This window comes from Simochromis diagramma, unplaced genomic scaffold (genome assembly GCF_900408965.1).
Source record: "Simochromis diagramma unplaced genomic scaffold, fSimDia1.1 OVJJ01000176.1, whole genome shotgun sequence".
Classification (NCBI taxonomy): Eukaryota; Metazoa; Chordata; class Actinopteri; order Cichliformes; family Cichlidae; genus Simochromis; species Simochromis diagramma.
The window spans coordinates 3,890,412-3,909,495 of NW_024386892.1; the positions used below are offsets into that span (position 1 = coordinate 3,890,412).

At 43.7% G+C, this 19,084-nt stretch overlaps 1 long non-coding RNA gene across 2 annotated transcripts in view; it reads right to left on the reverse strand.

Moving 5' to 3' along the window:
• Nucleotides 1–8,937: 8,937 nt before the first annotated feature.
• The window catches only part of LOC120734888, a 29,812-nt gene continuing 19,665 nt past the window's right edge, over nucleotides 8,938–19,084 (reverse strand). For both annotated transcript variants that reach the window (XR_005696129.1, XR_005696128.1), the window contains one exon: nucleotides 8,938–11,293. This is a non-coding gene — a long non-coding RNA (uncharacterized LOC120734888). The remainder of the gene's footprint in view (nucleotides 11,294–19,084) is intronic.

Genomic DNA, 19,084 nt, shown 5'->3' on the forward strand with positions numbered 1-19,084 from the left:
AACTAATAAAGTTTGATGTGAACTTTATGAAAACAGTTTTCAGAGAGTTTATGAAGCTGTAAGCAGGCGGGCAGAGAGAGGTGAGCTTATGATCACATCCACAAGCACCCAAACTGACCACACTGATCAGTAATCAGATTACAATGACAATCGTTATTAGGTGTGTGTGTGTGTGTGTGTGTCTGCGCAGCTGTAATCAGGCTGTAGTTATGATGCTAAAACAGAACATGGATAATGATGAATCTGAACTTTGCTGCTAAAAGTAAAAACATTTCTGAAAGTTTATTAAATTTTAGATTAACCATCAGAAAGTGTGACACATAAACAAGTGATGGAAGCAGCATTTATATTATTCACTTAAAAGAAACAAAAGCATGCTGTGGTATGCTAATAATCTTCTTTTAAAAGTAATTTTAACATGAAATAAATAAAATCGAACACTCTACCATGTTTATTACTGTTGCTTTACATTTATTGGTGTGTTTGTTCAGACAGAGACACTTTTAGCTGTTTTTATACAGTTTCTCGATTTTTGATCTTTAAAAATGCAAAAAAATCTATTTTGTTTGTAAGAAGGATTAAGAATGACAATAAAGGAGCAAAATGCACAAAAATAAACAAATATTAAAAAAAAATTAAATTACACAACATAGATGGGATTTTATTAAAAGCAGTCCAGACCTGTTTTAATTGTAACATTCGCTCTGGGAAAACTGACAGACTGAAAGTAAAAGTCAGTTCACCAAAACGCTCTGAAGCCGCACGGACACGTGTTGGGACTTTTATTTTGTAGGAGGCGTGTGGCTCTTGGCTCCCAGTGGTGTCGGGCATCGTGTCGCCGAGGCTCATTTTAGTGACACTGTGGATGAAAACAACATCCGCCGCGTGCCCAAACTGTGAAGACGTTGCTGGGAATTAGAGGATAATTAGGCAGAAAAAAACGAGCTGACCAGCGGCCGTTTGCTCACATCCCATTTCTTCTCCTCAGCTCAGCGTAATCTGAGAGGACGCCCCGGGCTGCACTTTACAGTTTGAGTCGAGTTTAAAGAGGGGAGGAAAAAACCAAATACAGCAACCTGTTATCCAGCAGGACTCGGCTCAGTGAAAGCAGTGTGTGCAAACATGAGGCCGTTTGCTGCCTGCAGCCATGACACCAATCTGTGACTGTAATCAGCCCACACCAGAGGACTGATCGGTCCCATCCAGCCTCACGCCAACGTAATCTTCCCTAAAAGTGTGCGGACATTCATATGATGGATGTCACTCCGATATTCCAGCCTTAATCTGCGGCTCTGACAGCTTCCACTCTTCTGGCTTCATTCTTCCCACCAGATGTCGACCCTGCAGCGAGGATTTGCCCCCACGGATGAAGGAGTTATCCCTTAAACTAACAAACAGGCCGAGCTTCCAGGTCTGAAGACTGCGTTCTTTTAATGCCCAGCAGGGGGCGACTCCAGAGGATATCCGAGTGCATAGAAGTGGAGGAGAAAATGAGCCTACTTCTCATCTTATTAAAACAGTTTCCTGACGAGTTTATCGTCTCGCTCTCTAGTTTCAGGTCCTACGAAACACAACGTGAAGTTCACTTTGTAAAATATGATCACATTAGAGTCAACACGGACAGTAAAACTGGGGCTGATTTAGGGCGGGGCTACCTCCTGACTGAAATGCCCTGAAACTGCAACAGCATCAAAGGTCAAACGAGAGGTCAACGTTTAGGTTCATTTGTATAAACCTCCTGTCGGATCTCTAATCTGCTGACTCGGTGTCACAAATGTCATTTGTCCCCTCTGTAGAGGAATTATGTGAAGCAGTAGCGGTTTTAGATACGGGCGACACGGGCGGTTGCCCGGGGTGGCATCATGGTGGGGGCGGCATCACGGGCCTCGGCAAAAAAAAATTTAAAAAAATGCTCGTACTCATGCTGCCCCGACGTCATGCCAGTGCATATTGTGAATGTCACAGGCACCAATCCTTTTTCTATCGCCCATTTGCTGGGAGTAAGGGCGCCCTTCGTTTGCGAGGTGCGCCTGCTGCTTGCGGCGCAGAGAGGAGAGGGCGGTTTGGTATCCGTTTGCATACCATGCATACTCTCTCTCTCTTCGTATGTGTGTGTGTGTACAACAGTTTTATGTTAATGTACAATCCTTAATATGTTTTATGTGTGTGTGTGTGTGTGTGTGTGTGTGTGTGTCGGGGGGGGGGGCGCCCGAGGGAGTGTTCGCCCAGGGCGCCAAACAGGCTAGGATCGCCACTGATGTGAAGTACGAGTTACGAAAAGTTTATTATGGGCAAATTCTGTGAATGTTTGAGAGATTTTTATCCAGCTCGACTGCTCATTCTATACATGCATGTTTTATAAAAACACTGAGATCAAATCAAAATGAACTTAATTCTCCAAAATAACTCCCTGAATAACAACCCAGAGCCATTTCAAGGCTGCTGCCGAGTGACAACACGTGCCTCTACTGCAGGAAGCATGGCCTGCATCATAAATGCCCCCAAACGCACTGCAAACAGCATCTTCCTCCATGAAGATCTTATGAAGGAGGGAGTCATGGACAGAGACCAGACAGTGTTTTAACATGGGAGTCTACGGGGACGGACTCACTGCTGCCTCTGCTGGACACCAGAGGAACTGCAGGGTCAGGCACTTCCAGCTTTGTACCAGGCAAAGTTAGACTTTATGATTTTTGTTAGTAGCAACACAAATTGGAAAATGTGACTCAGCGGTTTCATAACTGATCTGGTGATAAATGTGTTGTCCAACAATATTCACAGCTGAGCATCAGCTTACATCTACTTCAGGTTCCTGTCTCTTAGCCATGAAAGTCTTCATCTTCGAAAAATGTGGTGATAAAAACAAAGATGAAAAAGATAAAAGAAGATTTGTAAATACCTCAGATGTGCGCGGTTTGACTGCAGTGGTTCCCTTCAGTTGTGTGGTGCAGATGGAGGAAACATCCACAGCACACCGACCGTTAGTGAACAGGATGCAGCTGGCACACAGCATCACGGGGCAGATGGTGGAGGAACACTAAGCAACAGGGCTGATGGGAAATGTGGTCCTTAATCAGAGAGAGGAGGACTCAGAATACAGCGAAGGCTGCAGGCTGTTTACAAACCACCAACAATAAGATGCATAAAACAGAATCATGTCGAACGTTTCCAGGTGTAAGCGATGATTAATAGTCTTTGAAGGATCAAAGCTAACCCTAAGCTGTTTGCTGTCATGGAAACAGCAAATCCCCTCCACCCCACCCCAACCACCATCTTTACTGAGTGCCAGTAGCTTGCTATACATTTGCTCCTGACCTGTGCCAAGACAAAGGCTTACAGGTCACTAATGTTAGGCACTGCTGAGGGATAAAGGTCTTTAATAAGCCTCACAGTAGATATTTTAGGCTTAATGGATGAGGGAAGGAAACAGAGTGGGAATACACAAATACCTGCAGCATCGGTCCAAAAAGGGAAGCACGTGTGACATTACGTGTGCTCCCATCCACCTGTTTAAGGCACATTTTAGTCATGATGGAACACGTCCTGAATTTCACAATAAGAATTCAGTTTTTCTCCTTTGTAAATGGGTGAAGATGATGGAAAAGTCCTTTAGCAGCAAAAACCCAAATCGGACACTTCCTGTAGCATTTTGAGATTTGCACAATGATAAGAAGGAAATAACTCCAGAGTCGCTCTGTTCATTGTGTGTCTGCTTGAAGAGCTGTCTTTGGGTCATGAACAGCACCTCAGCTGGGCTTTCACAGCGATTACTGTCGACAGAGCTGAGCCGTCCGACTTCCCGATACTGAAGCTGTCCGTGAGATCAGCTCGGAGCTGTTCCTCAGTGAACTGGAGGAAGCTCACTTTGTATTTGTGACGTCTGATTTTAAATGAAACAGCACTTCTGTCCTTCAGTTTTCCTTAAAAGGAAGCAAATGAAAACATCAGCATTGTGCTAAAGTGTGCTGATTGGCTGGTTTAGGATTGAGGCCGTGCTCCATGGCGATGGCGCTCATTTCGAAACAATAACTGTAGAAGCGTAGTTACAGCGTCAGTCACACAGGTGACTTCCTGTGATCGTTTGCATGAAGGACGCCGTCCTGTCTGCTGACACGAGCGAGAGCACGTCCAGGCCTGAAACTCAAAGCTCGAAGAATATCTGTGCAAAGACGTGGACTACAGAGGGAAAACCGAAAATATGGTGGACGCACGATAAAGAGGGAAAACAGACACGCAGGGAAGGTAAACGAGAGGAAAAGCAGTTACTGAAAACTCTAAAAACTTTAATTGTTGACTATCTTCTACTCTACAGATGAGTGGGCGTGTCCAAACTCAGGTGTTGATTTAACCAATGGAAATGAGGAAAAGGAGGAAAGGAAGGAGAAACTGACCTGTTAGTTTTATAGAAAGTGAGAGAAAATATTGATGAAGATGATGAGCTGAGCTTTAACAGCAGCGCTGTGGATTCAGACTCATGAAGAACCTTTGTGATTATTTTCCAGAGAGGTGCAAAGTTTGGCCTCTATGTCCAGTTATTGTTCATTATTTCACTGATATAAAACTATAAATAAACATCTAAATATGATTTCACTAAATGTCTATTCTTGGATGTGTCTTTAGTCACAAAGTGAGATAAACATCCCTCCACCCTCAGGTCACAGCTCAATTAACTTGTAGGTTCATTTCTAATAGATCCATATTTATATATGATCTACTATAGATAGGTAGGTAGGTAGGTAGATACAACTTGACTAAAGGCGGCAGCTCTATTGCTGGAAAAACAAACTTAAAAACATAAATACATGAATACTAAAGAAACAAATGAAACATGAACGAGAACTAAAAAATCTGGTCAGTAGTGACTGGACTTGACCGGACTGGAGAACATGGACCTACACACAGCAACGTGGAGGAAGCAGCAACAAACAGGGGAAGACTGAGGACTTAAATACACCGCAGGGTAACGAGAGGAACAGGAAACACAGCTGGGAGTAATCAGACATATCGAGACAAAAGGAAGCAAAACTGAACACAGCAGGACGCGAGACTGTCAAAGTAAAACATGACGCATGCACAGAGACACAGACGCTGAGACATGACTGACTGCATATGAAACACTGGGAGGACACAGGGACTGAAAACTAGAAGCTAAAAACAACAAACATGAACAGAAAACCATCACGACAACTAAAACCATGAATAACAACAATCAAGGAATAAACACACAGAAAACACTGGATCGCAGCCCCAGTGCCGTGACTGGGATCATCGGACTGGTCAGTCCTGATCCTGGTCTGTTTGTGGCTCACTGAAGGCTGTAGTTCATCACGTGTGTGCTGATTTCTCTTCATATTTCTTATTGCTCACACAGACTTTGCTTTCTAGCACTCTGATATGTTATAAAAACAACCAAACATTTCTTTAATACATTTGCTTTGTGTAAAATCAGGATATTGTTAACTGAGGTCACCAACCTGCAAGTTGCTTTTAAACTAAGTTAAAATCGAACTAACAGACGTTCTGTTATTTCTGTCCGTGCCGGGGCTCGAACCGGCAACCTTCCGAATACAAGACGAACTGCCAACTCTTGAGTGAGTATGATAGCACCCAGGCTCTGTGTGCTCAGTAAACTGTGTTTGATTATAAAGACCACGCAGATGAAGCTCAGATCAAACTTCCTATAAAAAACTCTCAGACTTTTGCTTTTACGTGTGCACGAGCGTCAGCGGGTCGCACGCCTGGAAACACCAACAGTAAAAATATCCCTTTGTTTACGGTGAGTCGGTGTAACCGGACCTATCGCTCAGAAGCTCGCCGCATTAGCGCAGCTCTGAGGGAACATCGTATTTTCTGTTTACTCATTAACCTGCAGACTGGCCGGACTCCAGCACACAGGCTCACAGGTCAGCCAGGTTAGAGCCTCCTGAGAGATGCTGCCTGATAACAGGAGGCTTTACTGCCCAGCTTAATCCTGTGTACCAACATTAAGAGCTGTGTTTGGCCACAGAGTCCACAGCCAACAGCTGCATTAACACTGCGTGACTCGAGGGGATGAGTCGTATTTTTGTTCGTTTATGGAGGATGGCGTGATGTTTTGTGCTGTCGGCGTGCGGCAGAAACAGGAAGTCGGCCCGTGTAAACACCTAGAATCTTTTTTTTCTTAAGATGAGCTCAGGGGCAGATTTGGTCACAAATAACTTTTTTTCCCCACCAACTAAATCTTCCAATGGAAACAGGATTGGAAACATTTGTTTAGCCTAGCTTAGCATAAACCCCAGCAGCACAGGGGAACGCAGCGACTGATTAAGTCTGATATCTGAGTGAACGTCACACTAATAATGTCCCGATATAACAAACTATTCAAACACCGTCATACCCTGAAGTTTATCTGGTAATTATGTTAAACCACTGCTGGTGACAAAACATGCAGTTCCTCTGACGTCCACTGGAGGCTCCAGCAGTGAGTCAGCCCCACAAAGCCCCATGTTAGCAGAAATAAACATGTCGGGGCCTTCTGGAGCATTTTAATGACATCATCTGACCAATAATATGGCTGCAGTGACGTCACTGCACTAACAGAACATCCAAGACTCTGAGCCCAGTTTCCTGAGTGAAATATGAGGATTTTATTTGAATGTTACTCGGCACTAATTCTGTCGCTTTAACGCTCTTACACAGTTTATAGATGCAGCTTGTTAGCTAACATACCTAGCATTAGCTCGTGATGTTGTGGATCCAAAATGTAGACACAGAAAACAGGTGGGATTTTAAAAAGGCAGGAGTTTAATGAGGCTGAGGGGTAATCAGGGAAGTGGAGGCAGCTGAAGACAACGGGAAGGAAACTAAAAGTAAGGCACTACTAACTATCAAAATAAAGCAGGAAGTGAGAAGTCGCAGACACACAAATGAACTTAATACAGGAGGATTCAGTGTTGCCAACTTAGCGACTTTGTCGCTATATTTAGCGAGTTTTTTTCTGAAAAGCGACTAGCGACAAATCTGGCGACTTTTTCTGGTGTTTTTGGAGACTTATTTATGACGACTTTTTAACATGAAAGCACATATCGCTCTTACTCTCAACAAGCAGCGGTGCACCTCACCCGCGCCAAAGCGCTCACGGGCGGAGGATAGTCCTCCCCCAGCTGCTATCAGGGCAGGAGACGTTCACACCTATGAGTCCAAACTGTAAATGAATCGCGCATGAGCGAAGCCGCTGCTCCCGCGCTGACTGTAACGCAGTCAGTTCTTCTTTTACTCTTATGCTGTTTTGTGGATCACAAGGTTTAAAACTACTTATAAACAAACACTCTCACACACAAAGTAACTCCACCATTTCGGGTCACTTTTGCGGGTCCAAGCCCGGGTAAAGGAGCAGGGTTGGAACAAAAAAACAAAAACAACAATCGCTAAAAGAAATTTAATTTGTATTTCTAAATAAATTCTAAATGCATTTAGGAAGTTTTTTTACTCACTTTATGTCTCTTCCACGATGTTATTTCTCTCTCCGACAACGTAGGTTACAATTACATTAGCATAACCAATTATGCAAATTAGGCGATGACGTCATTTAGCGACTTCTAGCGACTTGCAGGACAGCCAATAGCGATTTTCCTTACTGAGGAGTTAGCAACACTGGGAGGATTAAACACCGAGGGAAGAACTAAACTCAACCAGGAACTAAGAACGGACTAAAGTCTAAATACACGATAAAAGGAGACTACATGATGAAAATATGAGCAATGATCAAACCAAGAATCAAAATATCTAAATAAACAAAAATGGAAAGTCCAAAACCTCTGGGTCAAACAACCCAGGAGCGTGACACTGAGGGGATTCTCCAAGGTAAAGTATCAGATAAATATGGCTCATTTTAAACTGTGAATCATGCAAAGCTGCTCTGGATGTGGAAATGAGCAGCTGCCTTCTTCAAAATCCAAAGTACAGCAAAGGAATCTGCTTCATGAAAACGGGGAGAAAAGAATGACGACCGAGCACTGACTTACAGACATCGTTGACTCTGCAGTGTGACGCAGGCAGCAGAGTTTACATGTCAGTGACTGTGACAGCGCCGTTTAGACAACACAAAGGAAACTGCACCAAACTTCCCGTTTAAACCTTGGCAGAGAAGAAAGTGGTGATTAGGATCTCACAGGCATTTCCTCCACAGCCAACCATATACTTGGCACAAGGGAAAACCCGAGCAGGCCAAATCCCTGGTGTGCTTGATGACATGTGATGTAATTGAGGTAACGACACGGCGTGGGAAGCGCGAGGAGGTCTTTGTGGGTCTGTATGAGAGCGGGAGGGGAGCAGCGGGAGAGGACATGGACGAGAAGAACAAGGAGAAGAGGAGGAGGAGGAGAAAGGGGGTCCTGCTGGCTGGCTACCTCGACCTCTCCTCGGGGGTGGGGTGAAGAGGTTAAACAAACAGGTCATCGCGGCGGTGTCGGTCCTCGTCCGCAGGCGTCAGCGGGCATCCCAACTGCCACTCGGCGGCCTGTTGTTGTAGGAGCCGGGGAGGGAGTGACGGTGACCTCCTTCGCTCCGTTCCTCCCTCCATCAGCACCACATGAACATGGAGCAAACGTTTCAGCGCGGTGGGCGTGGCCCGTTTTGCCACCTCGGATGGTTACTGTTGTTCTTTTAGTCGGAACATTTTGCTTCCAGGAAACTTGAAACACAAGATGTTTTTAAAAATGACCAATTAAATCAGTGTCGATGACATCGGAGGGGGAGTGTGCTTCTGTTCTCACCCAGCACAGCAGCAGTACTAACAGCTGTAGTGTTTGTAAGCAGCAGGTCACAGACGTTTGAGCGTCTGCACCGTAAATCCAAGCATAATAAATGATTTATAAAGCAGCTGTAAAAACAAACACGTCAAACAACAAAACCTTCGTCCTGCTGCTTTGTGAGCATGTAGTTGTTTGTTTGTATCTGTTTTTATTTTAATTACAAACCCATAAACATTTTATTGATAAAGTTAAAGGCTGAAGAATCAATAACTCTCTTTAAATATTGTTTGACATTTTATACAAAGCACACGGTTTAATATTTTAATGAAGGAAGAACTTTAGATATGCAACAATCAATAAATGTATTTATTTATATTTACTTTGTTATTTTAATTGAAGCACTTTGATGAACTTTTGCTACATTAATGATGAATTTTACATATTGAAGATTTCACATGACATTCTCTCATGACATGATGATGTCACCCAAACTTCATCCTGTTATCTCTACAGTGTCGGCGTCTGCTCCGATGTGCTATTTTTATAGCGGCTTATTTCGGTAACTTTATCGATAATCAGCTGGACCGTTCCACACATCGAGCTCCACACACAGTGTCACGGTCCCTGGGTGGGTTTGTGATTCTGTTTTGAGGATAATTTATGTTTGTATCCCACTTTGGCTTCAGCGTGTCTGGGTTGTTCAGTCTTTAGTTTTCCTTTTGTGTTTGCAAGCCTCATTTATCTTCTAACACTTTGTATTACTTCGTGTTAGTTACAGTTACTTTCTGTTAGTTTCCTGTTGTGTTTTGTGTCCTTCGGTGTCTCCTGTGTCACGTTTCTCCTGTTTTACTTCCTGTTTTATTTTGATCTTGTTTAACTTCCCACTGTTTGGCAAAGTTGTCTCCGTATAGCTTTTGTATATATTGTCTCAGTCCTCCTTTGTCCTTTGCCGTGTTGTCTCTCTAAGCTGTGTTCCCTCACTCTGATTTCCAAGTTTCCTAGTATTCCTAGAGTTCTCAGATTTAACTCCATGTCTCGCTCCTTGGACTTTTTTCTCCCGATCAGCGTTAACGATCGTTTGAGTTTGACACGTGGGTCGTGCGGTTGGGTCTCTAAGGTGCTCCCACACATCTCAACATGACAGCGAAATGCTGCTGCTTCTCTGGGCCTGAGCGGAAAACTGTCCTGTGATTTGACCAATCAAAGAGTTGTTTTGATACTATCAGGCAGAAACCTGGTAAAAGCTCTGTTGTCCTGTAAGTGTAAAGACATATTCAGGGTCTGTACTCCTGGCAGCATGATTGATTCTGTTTTTTGATTTTGTGGTTTTTGTGATAAAGCCCACAGATCACAAAGACTCGTGTCCCCTCTGAAGTCAGTGCACCACCATAAAAAGAGACTTTCTATGCTTGTGACTCAGGCAAAGCCTCATGTGGAAAGACGGTGATACATGGTTGTGTGACAGCCAGTTAATCAACACATCGGCTCTTTAATAATATAAGATTGTGTAAGTGAACTGAAGCATTGCAGGTCTGACTTTTCCGGTGCTACCCACATGGATTATTTCACCTCCCAGTTCAGGTTTTTCTTCTTCTGTGACCTGAGAACGAGGTGCGCCAACATCGCCGCAGCAGAGGTTGAAAGCAGGATTGCAGAGCGTGTGAAATGTGAGATGGAAGCAGAGTTTTTAAATGCACGTCGGTGCTACGCTACACTGACCGGACCAACTTTGCTAATGGTCTCTCTGGCTTCTGGCCAATGCTGTTCCCCCCAGTAATCTCCTACTTTTCCCACTTTGCTCTTTAGTTTCGTTACTCTCCAGTGCAAGGCGTTCAGCCTGACCTCTGCCACCTGTCCTTTCATTCCTCCTTTTCCCGTCTTTCTGTCAGTTTAACTTCATCTACCCGCCTTTTTTTGGTCGTTTTCTGAGCACTGCACTGCATTAAGTTTGACCTTTTGTCTCTTTTCTCATGTCCATCAGGTTCCTCTCTGTGTTCTTTCTCCGTCCATGTCTTCCTTTGTGTAATTGGGTCTGTTCGTCTCTATGCTGCCTGAATGGAGGAGAGGTTTAACTCCTCCTGGATTAGGGACCCCTGTGGTGAAGTGAAGGCATGAAAGACAGAGGAGAGGACACGCTGATGCTGACATTCATGGGTTTGTCCTTTGGCTCATCTGAAGCCTCAGAAGATTTACTAAAAGTCACAAAATCATTTCTTAACATGTCAAGAACCAGTCCGGAGAGATGGGAACAACCCAAAGCCCGGATTCAGACTTCAACTTGAAAGATGGGGTAAGACGTGGGAGCGGGAATGTTCTGAGTTAGATCACAGCGTTCAGTGTTTTCCTTTGTTCCACTTAGTGCTGAGGGTTCAGCTCTCCTCAGTGGTTTCAGTAGTAAATCTGACCTCTGAGATGAAAGCCTCGCTGTCCTCGTCCAGCGGTCATGATAACTGTCAGGAATTTGTCCCGGGCGGGGCGGCGGTCACGCCTGGTCAAACCTCTTTGCTGGTCTTTCTCCTTCCTCTGTCACCGGGCTCACTGAGCCGTCTCACCAGCACGAGCTGTTAAAGGCAGAAAATCAGCCCAAATTAAGATTTACTCCTCCAGCATCAGCTGTCAGGAGGTCAAACTGCAGATATGATGCTAATAAGCTTAGCTTTTTCATTAAATGCAGATCAAATAAAATTTAGTTTGACTTCACACTCACTCATGCACAGAGATCGTACTGCCAGGGCTGGGGCCCAATGAAGTACAAAGAAGGCCTCTGGCATGAACATGTGTACTTCTATCAGGAAGATTTGGTAAAAGACCCGAACATCATCTTTGCAAACATCACCCTGCACAAAGTTTCCAGTGTCAGCAGACTCGACTGCCGGACTCTCTCAGCAAGAGACACAACAAGCAACTCTTATCGCTCGATAAAGTCACGTGGTACCAAATACTAAGTCTGAATAAAGCCAAACAGTAAGACGCTCATTTGCATCCAGAACTAGTTTAGAGATCCTGAACGTGCAGTTTGGCCAAAAACCTGCAGGTCCTCTGACATCCACGTGAGACTGGCTCCAGCAGTGACTCAGTTCCCACGGACTCTTTGGTAAAATGCACAACTTTACAGCAAACATACACATTTACAGCCTGCACAAGCATGAAGGTTTGTTGTTTTAAACTCGCCTGTTTAATTTGCTAGGCGCTCCTGGACTGGACCTGTGTGACGGTTCTTGGATTAGAGGAGGGGCTCATTTAGAGTCATGTTGTTGTCACCTGGGCTGACTGACACAGCACAGGTCCAAACATGCGAACATTACATCAGTTACTGATGAACTAACAGCATAATTAAGTATAAGTGATGTATGGTCTCTGTGCACAGACTTTGGATTAAAAAAATAGTGATAAGGTTAAACTCATGGTTTTCAAACAGAACTCCACAAACCAGTGGGTGATGTGGCTACTTCCATCTGTTATATACAGTCTCATTTTTACAGTACATCACTCAGAGTTTACTTTACTACTTAGTGACAGTTCAGGCTATCAGATACTGGAGATACTGAATCACTCGACTCCATCACTGAAGGGCTCCGCCCTCATGGATGACATCATGGATGTCAGTCTTTAATATACAGTCTATGGCTGGACTAGTGATACACAGAAATAGGGAGTCATAATAGTAAAATATTAATCATATATTAGTATAAAATATAACACAATTAATATGATATTAATATTAGATTTTAGACACTGTGACTTCAAACTGGTGACAGTTAAATTCAAACAGGGCCAAAACTTTTAGGGAATAAATTCAGAAACAGATTAACGCGCGTAATTCAGTTTTACTTAAATAACAGTAAATCTCACTGATTTGGAGTAAAATGAAAGTTATAAATCAGAGAAATCATTTACATTTATCATGTGCTGACTTTTAAACTGAAACAGGCTCACGAAACCAAGTGAAACCAACAGCGTCCCAATGTTGACGGAAACGTTTGCAGAAAAATGAAGGAGTCTCTGATCACAGTAGCTCCATGCTTAAATATCATGTCTTAAAAACGTTTTAGGTACAGCTGAAGCCAGCTGCTGGTTTTCAGGTCTTCATGTGCAGGTGTTTGGGGGTAGCTGGGGCTGGAGGGAGGAGCATCAAAAATAAACAATCACAGTTTCTGTTTCTTTTTTCAAAATCACACGACAGGGACGTCTAACAAAGCAACACCTTCTTGGTTCACCATCAGCCCACCTTCAGACCATCGTGGTGGATTCGCTCGTGGCAAACAGGCTGCTGAAGCTAGTTTGGTTCGATGCCTGAACTCATACACAGGACTGTGTGCCACTTCAGCCGGTCTGGGCTCCACCCGCTTCCTCTCATCTTCCTCATTTCCATAAAAGTGACTTCACCTCTGGCTGTGCGTTGATGGTCTGTTAAGAAAAGATGACTCTCTGCACGCTTTGTTTCCAAACGTCGACTGACAACAGGCGCACGACGCTCCACTTCCAGGGAAAAACTCCGAGGAACAAACTGTCCAGGCAGAATCAGACAGGCCTGATGTGAAGTCTGCATCACGCTGATGGCGCAGATGTTTTCCTTAGATTTCAGATTTAGACACTAATGGATGGCTTCGTGTCATCTGAGTCAATTTAAGTCTTTCTCTTTAGACTCGCAGGTCTGTTTGGGATTTCTCGTGGTCACATCATACGACTGTAAGGTAAATAGAGCAGCTGGAGAGGTAATTACCAAGAGTTCATCAGCAGATCATTTGATTGTCTCAGATTTCTCCTCCTTTGTTTTAGAGCCCGTGAAGACAGATGTTTCTCAGACAGTTTAAATTCTGCATCAGATTTGACGTCCAGAGGATGGTGACATGCTGAGTAAGCCTCTCGATAAGCTAGCTCTTATGTTTATAAATATTTCTAAATTTCCTCAGCTATCACTTCAATTACATTATGGGCCAGAACATTAGGAACACAAAGGAGAAACAGGGCTTTTGTGATTTTTCTGTTTTCAGAAAAGATCACGAACATTTATAACAAGATGTTTAAACTCCAAAAAAGAGCAAAAAGTCTTAGGATATTTAGACATTACGTTCTCACTGACAGAGCTGAAGGGTTTTTACCGTAAGCAGATTATTACCCTTTATTCTGATTTCCAATAACACATATTAAGACAAATTTACTCAGATCTACTTTTCATGTCACGGTGTTCAGGTTGCTGCGAAAATCCACAATACAAAGCCTGCAAGGTGACGGCCAAAACCTACCAGAGAACAAACCAAGGACACTACGGACACCAAAGACTGAGGGGAAGGACAGGGCTATTTATACACATGAAGGTGATCAGAGAAGTGGAAACACAAGGGTAAGGAGGCACCGCTGAACAAGACAGTGAGACAAGAGGAGGGAAGTAAGACTGAACATGAAGTTAGAATAATTACACGAGGAACAGCAGAGATGAATGAACTTAACGTGGAGGCAAATGGACGGGACAAAGAAAACACTTACAGAATAAAATAGAGAACTAAAAAGAACTAAAGACAGAGTGACTAAGAAAACACAAGAAAATCCAAACAGATTCACTGACCAAGCAAAGGAGCACCAGAGAAAAAGAAGAAATCAGAACAGTTGCATCACAAAGTGTTCTCGACTTTATCCGCTGTCTCTTTATCATTTGGAGAGCCGCTTTAAGCTTTAAGCCTGCCGACCTACACAATGTTTGTGCAGCAGACACACAACTGATGTATCGCACAACTGCTGCGATCAGAAGTAATCCATAGCGCTGACCAGCTTATCACTGCATACAGGAGCGTCCCAACTGTGGGTGATCTGAATGATTGAAAAAAAGGATTAGCCCCCACAAACCCACTAAAAACATTTAAGTTGGATGTGAAGTTTTCCCATCTCGCCTCGTTCTGAATGTCAGTGTAAAATTATACTTTATTGTCAGCTGATTTTAAAGCTCTGCGATGACCTGCAGATGAACTCATTCACTTCCTTTAGCAGACACTTTCATGAGAAAGCCGTCACATTTCCCACGTCAGATTTATCCTGTTGCTCCTGAGAAGTTATTATTAATCCAGCAGCATGCAGCGCTTATTTGCTTCTTATGAATGAAAACACAGACGTGTATATTAATTTACCACGTCAATCTTTTATGCTCATTATATCGCTTTAATAACGGAGTTATAAAAACATATTTATTGTTCTTCTTCTTTGCGAGCTACATATTCATAGTTAAAGACAGGGGTGGTGGAGCTCCAGGGTTCGAAGGCCGGTGTCCTGCAGGTTTTACATCTCACCCTGGGTCAGCACACCTGAATCACATGGTTAGTTCATTCCCAGGCTCCTGGACAGCTTCAAGACATGTTGAGGAGGTCATTTATCCATTTAAATCAGCTGTGATGGATCACGGACACGTCTGAAACCTGCAGGACACCGGCCCCGAGGCCGAGCTCCGGCTCTGAGGCAAAGTGATCGATTACAGGCTCTGTTAGCATCACTGATGATGAGGATTTATTTAAAGATATGTATGACAACATATTTCTGTGGACTTAAACTATTTTTAGTGCAGTGGTTCTCTATCAAATAATTTATTTACAAACAACAGCATAAACATACTGCAAACGTATAATTTCCAAGGGTCTATAGATATTAGTACAGATAACATATATACAGATACGTCGATGATCCTGGTCCCACGGCCAGTAACAGAGTGAGCTTCATCCCGACTGATCAGCACCTCCGGGAGGAGTTGGGGAACAGTCACTGTGATCGTTATCGATGATTTCAGGTTAACGGGCACGTTTACTTTAATCCCCCCGCGCTCTTCCTCGGTCGACGGCTTCACTCAGCTGTTCGTTTTATGTTTCGCTGTCGTTCTTAAAAGTTTCATTTCTTCTTTTCACTTTTGCCTCTCAGTTAACTTCATGCAGCGAAGCTTCAAAGCAGTTTTCATGAACCTGGAAAACATGTTTCTGTATTTCTGTGATGAAAACACAAATTCAGACCAGAAAAAATTGTCACAATGATCAAAAGAGGAAACTGTGAGGACGTGAAATGTGTTTGATTGTATCGGTGCTGCTGATTCGCTCTTTGAGATATTTCTCCCAGGCCGGACTGAGACCTTGTTTTCCAGCCGGCGCTCCACCAGGCAGGGTGCAGTAGAGAGCAATTACACCACCATCTGCCCTGCAGGGATTTACTGTGGTTTACTGGTCAGGATTTTACAGGCTGCGTTCAATAAACATATTCAAACATTTTCAAACAGCACGCAGCCATCTCTCCGGCCTGTTGTGTCTTTCCCGGCTGTAATTACACTCGTGTTTCCACAACCGCCGTCTCAGGTTTCACAACGCGGCAGGAAGCAAAAGCGGCGACTAATCAGCTGTAATGGAGGAAAGAGCTGCCGCAGATTAAAGGCTGCTCACGATCAATATGGCCGACATTTCTACATGTGCTTACACATGTCATCGCCGCCAGGGAAAACCTCGATGGCAACGGAAACACGAAGATGCTCTGAGAAGTCGTCGGCGCCCTCGGTTTTCCAAACGATTATTACCATGTACTGTGAAAGGTGATATTCCTGTTCTTTTCTTTCACTGCTAACGTTTGTTAGAGCAACAGCAGGCTGGGAAACGAGGAGCAGCACGTTATGTTGCCACAGCAGAAAGTGATAAAGCAAAAATCTCATTTTTGTCAAAAAATGCTGAAAATCAGCCTCCAAACCTCTGTGTGCTTTGACAGGATGTAAGGAGAATCCAGGGATCTTCAGATCTGCTCTTTGAACTCTAAACTGGGAAAGATTAAAAAGTACAGCAGATATTTGTAAAATATTTGTCCTGGATGATGAAGCAGGATTAGAGGAAGAGTATCTGGTCCAAACTGGCATCATGATAGACAGATTCCTCCTAAAAGGATGGACGATTGTCAATAATGGATTTAACAGATGTCGGGAGTGTTGTGTTGATTTTTCAGCTCTGTGTGAGTGTTCATCTGTCTTTGTGGGAGTGCTGGTTCTGTGAGGCCATGTGATAAAGACCAGAGGTTTGGCTGCCTGACTGGTAACACGCAGGTTGCTGGTTTGAGTTCTTGTTGAGTCTGTCATCTACACCATCACTGAAAAAGCCCACACAATGTCCAGAAGTCCACAGCTACAGGACGGTTTCATCTGTCTACAAATAGTAAGAATCAACATCTGCACATTTATTTTCTGTTGCAGTTTACACACACACACACACACACACACGCACACACACGCACACACACACACACACTATGTCTGGTTTGCTACCCTCATGGGGACATCCCATTTCACATACGCTAATTAATGAATTCATTAGTGAGCGTGAGCACCTCTGTGAAAGCAGAGGTGTTGCAGTTGTGTTCACACAATGTCAAAAGGACATCAGTGTGGAGAGTGTTCTGCATCCCGTCATCAAACAGTGACAAACATTCAGTCGAATCATCAAGACGGCTCCCAGTCCTCCCAGTAGTGGAGTGACCCCAGGCCACACCGAGCGCTGCTCAGAGGAGCCGCAAAAACCCAAGAGCTCCACCGCAGACTCTTCAGGCCTCAGTTAGCAGGTTGAAGGTTAAAGGTCATGGCAGGTTTGGAAAGGCTAGCAGCACAGCTTAGGTTTGCAAAGCTGCATCTGAACAAAGAACGACTGCTGGAACAGATGAGACCAAAGAGGAGACGTTTGTCCTTAATGCACAAAACCAACTCCTCAGACCAGCTGTGAGCACGGGGAGGAGTGGACCGTGAACTCCTCAGTATACCGAAGTAGAGTCACATGTGTCCCACAGCTACAGGACAAAGATCCAATCACAGCAGCAAATCTGCAACAGAACAGCTGAAAAAGGACAGATTAAAGCTGCAGCGATGGTCCAGAGTGCAGAGCTCAGAGAGCTGTGCATGAATGGATGCTGCAAATGTGAAGCCGAAGCAACGACGCTGATAAAGTCACACAGGAAGCCATCCATGCTGCACATGTATCACTGTACAGCTGCTGTGTTTGGCCTGGTGGGGTCGGTGGGCGGGTGGGTGGGTGGGGGGCATTCACTGATAATCAGGCATCTGGAAACAATGACAATCAGAGAACAGGAAGTGCTCAATCAATGGGACGGCACACGTACGATTATAGCACACATACAGAGAGAACATGGACACACACTGAAGCTCAGAGACCACAACAGTCACACCTGCTGTTTCACACACACGGACAGCATCGTCCAATCACAGCTGCTTATAATCATAAGGAGGAGCGGATCGCTGTCACATGATCACAGACAAACCGACCAGCAATAAATCCTCCAGAAACCAGAGCAGCTAGTCTGATTATTCACCCAACCTCAGACACCCACTTCATTACGTCAGCGCTAATCATATCACATCCCCACAAATGATTTTTACCCTGACCCCCCACCCCCACCAATGGGCAGCTAAAATTAAATGTTTGTATTGATTTCAGGGGAAATAAGGTCTGAGGTTTAAACAGGAACAAAGTCTTTTTTTTCCAGCACAGAGACGAGAGGACACACGGTTAGTTTGAGTCATTTATCAAAGCAAAGGCACAGAAATACACCGAGATATTAAAATAATACGGAGGAGATTAAAATGCAGAAGAATAAACGTGACCCTGAAAGTCTGTGAGTGCCCAGATCAGAGAGGCGTGATTTTATTATTATCATGTTTCTGTGAGAATAGAAACTGTATTTGTTTCCTTTATTTCTTTTATTGTTTGGATTCTGAGAAAAAAAAATTCTGGAATCTTTTTACTTTTTTATGTTTGTTTATTCAGTTTGAAGATTTAATATTTATTAAACAAATCAAAATTTCAGTTTTGAACATTTTATGACAAGATCTTAATTTCTCTATTATTCTTTGCCATTAGTATCTCCAGTGGCGTGTCCAGCGGGGTGGCCGTGCCCCCCCCCCCCAGACTGGCCACCCGAGGTGCCACCCCGAAGCTAAAACAATAAAATTCAATCAAATAGCAAATGTACGATTATGTTTTCACAGTGAAGCTCAGATATCTGAGTGTAAGTGAATGCAGCATCGGCTTCTGCACTATGAGCATCATGTTAGCAAAGGAAGGAGAAAGACGCCACTGCAGAAAACTATTTTTCGGTGAAAGAAAATGAGGAGAGAATAAATGTTCCGGTAAGTAATATTAATTAGTTTGTTGAGTTTAGTAAACTTTAAATTAGAATACCAAGGAAAAAATAACACTTAAAGAATTATTGCAACCATCGAATATTTCAGACAGTAGGCTGCTGGGGGAGCTAGCATAAGAGCTATGAGTTATAAGATATAATCCAAGTCGTAACATTGCTGTATGGAGCTGCAGATTTGGTTGCAGGTTAACATC